Source organism: Miniopterus schreibersii, assembly GCF_964146895.1.
Source record: "Miniopterus schreibersii genome assembly, chromosome: 2".
In the NCBI taxonomy this organism is placed as follows: domain Eukaryota; kingdom Metazoa; phylum Chordata; class Mammalia; order Chiroptera; family Miniopteridae; genus Miniopterus; species Miniopterus schreibersii.
In genome coordinates, this window is record NC_138102.1 from 141,389,049 (window position 1) to 141,394,588 (window position 5,540).

General features: G+C 51.1%; 1 pseudogene across 1 annotated transcript; it reads left to right on the plus strand.

Moving 5' to 3' along the window:
- The first annotated feature begins 510 nt into the window (after positions 1-510).
- On the plus strand, positions 511-2,690 carry LOC308552551 (glyceraldehyde-3-phosphate dehydrogenase pseudogene; annotated as a pseudogene). The gene is made up of 2 exons: positions 511-517; positions 1,696-2,690. The product of its transcript is annotated as a glyceraldehyde-3-phosphate dehydrogenase pseudogene (transcript).
- Positions 2,691-5,540: the final 2,850 nt, after the last annotated feature.

Here is a 5,540-nt window from a genome sequence, read left to right on the forward strand (position 1 = left end):
AGAAGGAAGGAAATAGGATGAAAACCCAAAAGGAGGCAAGAAAGGAAAGAAAAAGATGATATTAAGTTAGAATAAATAGAAAGCACAACATAAGATGGTGAAAATAAATTCAAATACATTCATCATTATAATAAATATAAATAGGCTAAATAATCCAATTTAAAAATACAGATTTCCAGACTGGACACGAGAGAGAAAAGGGGATTTCCAGAAGGACACAAGATCACGGAAGTGCTAAGAAGGAGAGACTGCAACTCAGGTCATTATAAAGGAGCCAAGAGTTTCTCAAAGATACAGGAAAAAGGAGTGAGTGATGGTACCAGAACCCAGGGTGGGTGAGGGCACAGGCTCAAGACCCAGAGGTACAGGGCGTAGCCTTGGCCTAGAGGAAATATTACCCCCTACAGGCTGGAGGAAGGAGGTGAACAAAGAAGTTTATAGGCATGAGAGGGTCACTTGGATGGTCTCAGTCGTGCCTTCTGTTTTTGTACTATATGGTCAGGAGGCAGCATGTATGGTGGGTGTGCGCTAAGAAAGTGGTGAGAATTTGTAAAAGCCCCTGTGGAGCATAGAGTGGTGTCCAGAGACAGAGAAGCAGAAGGGGGTTGCCAAAATGGCAGTAGGCCAGGGTTGCAGAACAGAAAGTAAAGGTGATAACATGCCTCTTTCTTTGATGGTACAATTTCCTCTGGAAACGGTCAGCAACCTAGGGCGGGACCGGAAGAGGAGATGTTTGGAGACTGAAGGTGTAGGGGGTGGGGTGTAGGGGCTGGTGGGAGACCAGATGGGCCAGGGAGTTGAGGGAAGCTGAGCGAGGGCCGCTTAGGCAATGGAAGGAACTTGAACTTGACGTGCCTGGTGGCTGAGGATGGGAGGCTGGTTAGAGGTGCTGCTACAGGCCTCAGAAGCCCAAAGGCTCTAGTCAGCATCATGGACCTGATGTGGTCAGCAGCATGCAGTCTGTGCTCAGTGGCCCCATGGGATGGTGCTGAGCTGTTTCATCTTGAAGAAAACCCTCCCTAGGTTTTTCTTGCTCACTTTCTGCCCCAGAGGCCATTGCGTGATTTTAGAGGCAAGCCTTCTTTCTTTTCTTTAACCCCCACACTGACCTTGTTCTACCCCGGTGCCTCCTTGGTAAACAGGTCCGGTGCCTTCAGCCTTTATGATTCATGCATCAGTTTCTTTCCACGCATGTCCAGTGGCCAAGCAGGATGGCTCTCCTGGTTATGCTCCTTAGTTGTGGACATCTGAGTTTTTGCCTATCTAGCCCCCTCTTCCCCACGTCCTCAGTGAGGCCACAGTTCAGAGCCTCACACCACACATTTCTGGTACTGCTAGTGCTACAGCTGCCCTACCTCCTGGCACGCCTCCCTGCAGTTACCAGGCACACCCCTGCGTGCCTGTGTTCTGAGAAGGTCCCTTTCATTTTATCACCTGACTTCTTGAGAACACACAGGCTCCCTATTGTCCCATAACACCCAGCCAAACGCATAGCATTATAAATCTGGAGCAGATTTTAGAAATTATTTAGTCTGATCCCATTGTTCAGATAGAAAAACTGAAGTCCAGAGAAGATAAGTGACTTGTCCAGGACAGAACCAAAACTGACAGTCAAGACCTCTACATGAGGCTCTCTGCTCCTCCTGGTGGACAGACAGCCATGTCTTCCTGTGCAGCACCAGCTGCAATCCTGAGATACAATGGTGAAGGTCGAAGTAAGCGGATTTGGCTGTATTGGGCTCCTGGCCGCCAGGGCTGCTTTTAACTCTGGCAAAGTGGATACCATTGCCACCAATGACCCCTTCGTCAACCTCAACTACATGGTCTTACATGTTTCGGTATGACTCTACTCATGGCAACTTCAAAGGCACAGTCAAGGCTGAGAATGGGAAGCTTGTCATCAACAGAAAATCCATCTCCATCTTCTAGGAGCGAGATCCCACCAACATCAAATGGAGTGATGCTGGTGCTGAGTATGTTGTGGAGTCCACCAGTGTCTTCACTACCTTGGAGAAGGCTGGAGCCAAGAGGGTCATTATCTCTGCCCCTTCTGTAGATGCCCCCATGTCTGTGATGGGTGTGAACCATGAGAAGTATGACAACTCCCTCAAGGTTGTCAGCAATGCCTCCTTCACCACCATCTGATTGGCCCCCCAGCCAATGTCACCCATGACAACTTTGGCATCTTGGAGGGACTCACGACCACAGTTCATGCATCACTGCCACCCGGAAGACAGTAGATGGTCCCTTTGGGAAGCTGTGGCGTGATGGCCGAGGGGCTCTCCAGAACATCATCCCTGCTTCTACTAGTGCTGCTAAGGCTGTCGACAAGGTCGTCCCTCAGCTGAATGGGAAGTTCACTAGCATCGCCTTTCATGTCCCATGTCCCCACCCTCAATGTGTCAGTTTTGGATCTGACCTGCCACCTGGAGAAAGCTGCCAAATATGATGACATCAAGAAGTTAGTGCAGCAGGCATCAGAGGGCCCCCTCAAGGGCATCCTGGGCTATCCTGAAGACCAGATTGTCTCCTGTGACTTTAACAGTGAAACCCACTCCACCTTCAATGCTGTGTCAGGCATTGCCTTCAATGGCCACTTTGTCAAGTTCAGTTCCTGGTATGACGATGAATTGGGCTACAGCAACAGGGTGGTGAACCTTATGGCCTCTAAGGACCACAAGCCCCAGTGAGAGGAAGAGAGGCCCTCAGCTGCTGAGGAGTCCTTGGCCCAAATCAATCCCCAACACACTGAGAATCTCCTGACCTCCACAGTTTCCTTCTCAGACCCCTGAAGAAGGGGAGGGGTTTAGGGAGTCCTACCTTGTCATGCACCATCAATCAAGTTCACTGTACACCCTCACCCCCCAAAAGACCTCTGCATAATATTCATCCAGACTTACTTCCCCCTACACATAAAAATAGTGCACAGAGACTGACCATTTACTCTCCTAAGACCTTTACATGGGTCATTTATTTAATCTTCACAACAAGTCCATGGGAGAGGTACTACTATTCATCCATTGTAGAGATGAGGAGCTGAGGCATAGAGAGATGAAAAAACTTGGTAAAGGTCACCAACAAATTCTAGTCCTGACAGCTCCCTATTGTGCTGGCTCCCCCCCCCACACACACGCACATACACACACAAATACACACACACACATGCATGCCAAGTCCTCATTCATAGTCTTCTCCTGCCTGGAGAGTCCCTGCTTCCTCTTCCATATCTGGATGACAAGAGTCTATGGCTCTCATCTGCCTACACACACTTCTCCCAGGTGAGTGCACAGTCTGCCCTCTGGCCACAGATGATTGCACCAGGGTTGGGCATCGGAACCAAGAGAAAGCAATAAATAAACTGACCGAGCTATTCAGTTGCTCTTTCCTGAGCATTTTAACTAACGAGGTGTAGAAACCAAGTTACTTAGATGATGGTGGGTGCTACAGAGTAGTGCCTGGGAGCCATACTGGGACATGTGGCAGCAGGGTGAGCCAGGAGAGGAGAGGGGGCAGAGGCTGGGAGAAGGAGGGGGGGAGGGAAGAGAGAGAGAGAGAGAGAGAGAGAGAATGATTACCCAGGTGTGCCTGCTGGGAGGTGTGCGTGCACACAGGCCCTCCAGCCTCACTCACTGTAACAGTTAAATTGTCCTCAACATATACCCAGCCCCTTGTCTTTTCAGATCCCATGAGATTTGGCTGTATTTTCCACTGTCGGTTTCTTTGAGATTCCCATGTGTCTTTCCAGGAAATCCTCTTCGCACTTCCACTGTTTTGGGTGTGTTTGTCTTGTAGACTAGGAGCCCTGGCTAGAACACCAGCTCAGGGAACTCTCCCCTCCTTCAGAACAAGCTCAGGGGCTGATTCCTCCAGGAAGCTGCCCCCATGTCTTGGGTGTGCTCACCTCTCCTTCTCCAGACACATCATAAACCCCACCACTTCCATTTCCCTCCTGACGTTCAAGAAATAGTTGTTGATTGATAGAATCTTCTAACTTTGGGGCACCTGTTTTTAATTTTGCCATTTGAAGTTGGGCTATATTGCTATCATTTTATGTTCTGGCAAACCCGCATGTCCACCCACCATTTATTTATCCTGGAACAGGCATTTAGTGTCTATGTGCCAAGCACTGGGCTAGGCCTTGGGAAGGGTTCAAACGAAGTTCTTAGCTCTTGCCCTCTAGGGGTTTTCTCCTGCCTGTTCCCCATGCCCTTCGCACACCAAGTGCCCCCCCCATCTCCTACCTGTCCTCCCACTCATACGGCCCTCTGCTCAGGAAGGCACTCCGCCGTCCTCTCTACCCTCCACTCTCCCTCCTTTCGGATCATTCTGCGGTATAGGAATTGACACTATCGTGTGAGTGTGTGTGTGCCTTTATGCTATTTTAAGACCCCAGCACTTTTCGAAAACCTGCTGGAGAATACTGCCAAAGCCAGTGGGGGTGGGGGCTGAGCAACCTGAGCCTGGGGCCGCCTGGGTGTCTGGGAGCCGGGTTATCGGAGCCAGCTGCAGAGCCGGCTGGAACCTAGGCTGTGAACCGCTGCTCGCTGCTCGCTGCTCGCCGGCCCCGATCGGCCCGATCTGGCCTCTACCTTCTCTTTGTGGGGCCCAGCCCTCATTTCCCCCATGAGTTGCTTAGGAGTTTGCACACGAGGCAGCATGTAAAATTGTTGTGTTTCTGGAAACACACATACACGCAGAGAAGCCTTGAAATTCTTCTTGGAACAGGTCCAGGGATTTATTTATGACATTCCCAGGGGGTGGGAGAGACAGAAGTCTGGACTTTGCAGACTGAGTGCAGTGCCGTCATCTTATCAACATAACCACCAGCTCTAGTGTGCACTTACTAAATACCCACCGCATGCCTGGGGGGGGGACGGGGGGCGGGGGGGGGTAAGAGGGGGAGGGGCATGCACAGGTGCTCAATACTCAAGACTGCAGGGATGCCCTCCCTCACCCCCCTCCCGTCCCCACCAGAAGACTGACAAACATGGTATTGACATATTTTGGCCACCAGTCCCCCCTCTGCTCTCTCTTCCACCAGCCCCCACTTCCTCACTTTCTGGCTCCCCATCTGCCTGTGTGTGCACCCTCCCCCCCTTGCCCACTCCACTTTGGAGGCCATGCTGTCCTGCAGATGGATGTCCGGGTCCTCTAAAGAAAGACTTCATGGCTGGTTTCTACACAAATGAGAAACTGGGAGCTGGGCGCAGTGCGCTAAATCTCTGATCCTTTGCAGCTGGGCATTGAACAAAAATGGGGTTTATGCTGAGGCACGGTGGTGTCTGCCGGCTGCTGGAGAAAGCTGGGGTGTCCAAGCCTCTTAGGATGGTTTCTAGTCCTAAGGACAGACTGCGGGTCCTTCAGAGGGAACTGAATGGAGGCAAAGAGGCAGATGGAGCTGGGGAGAGGACCTTAGCTCTGCTTCCTTAACTCGGCCCTGTCAGGCCTCTGCCCTTATCTAGCTCATAATCTGAGCGGGAGCTTGGCAGGACTGGAGGCTTCTGTTGCCTCCCTTTTCTCTGTAGAGGTGGGAAGGGGTG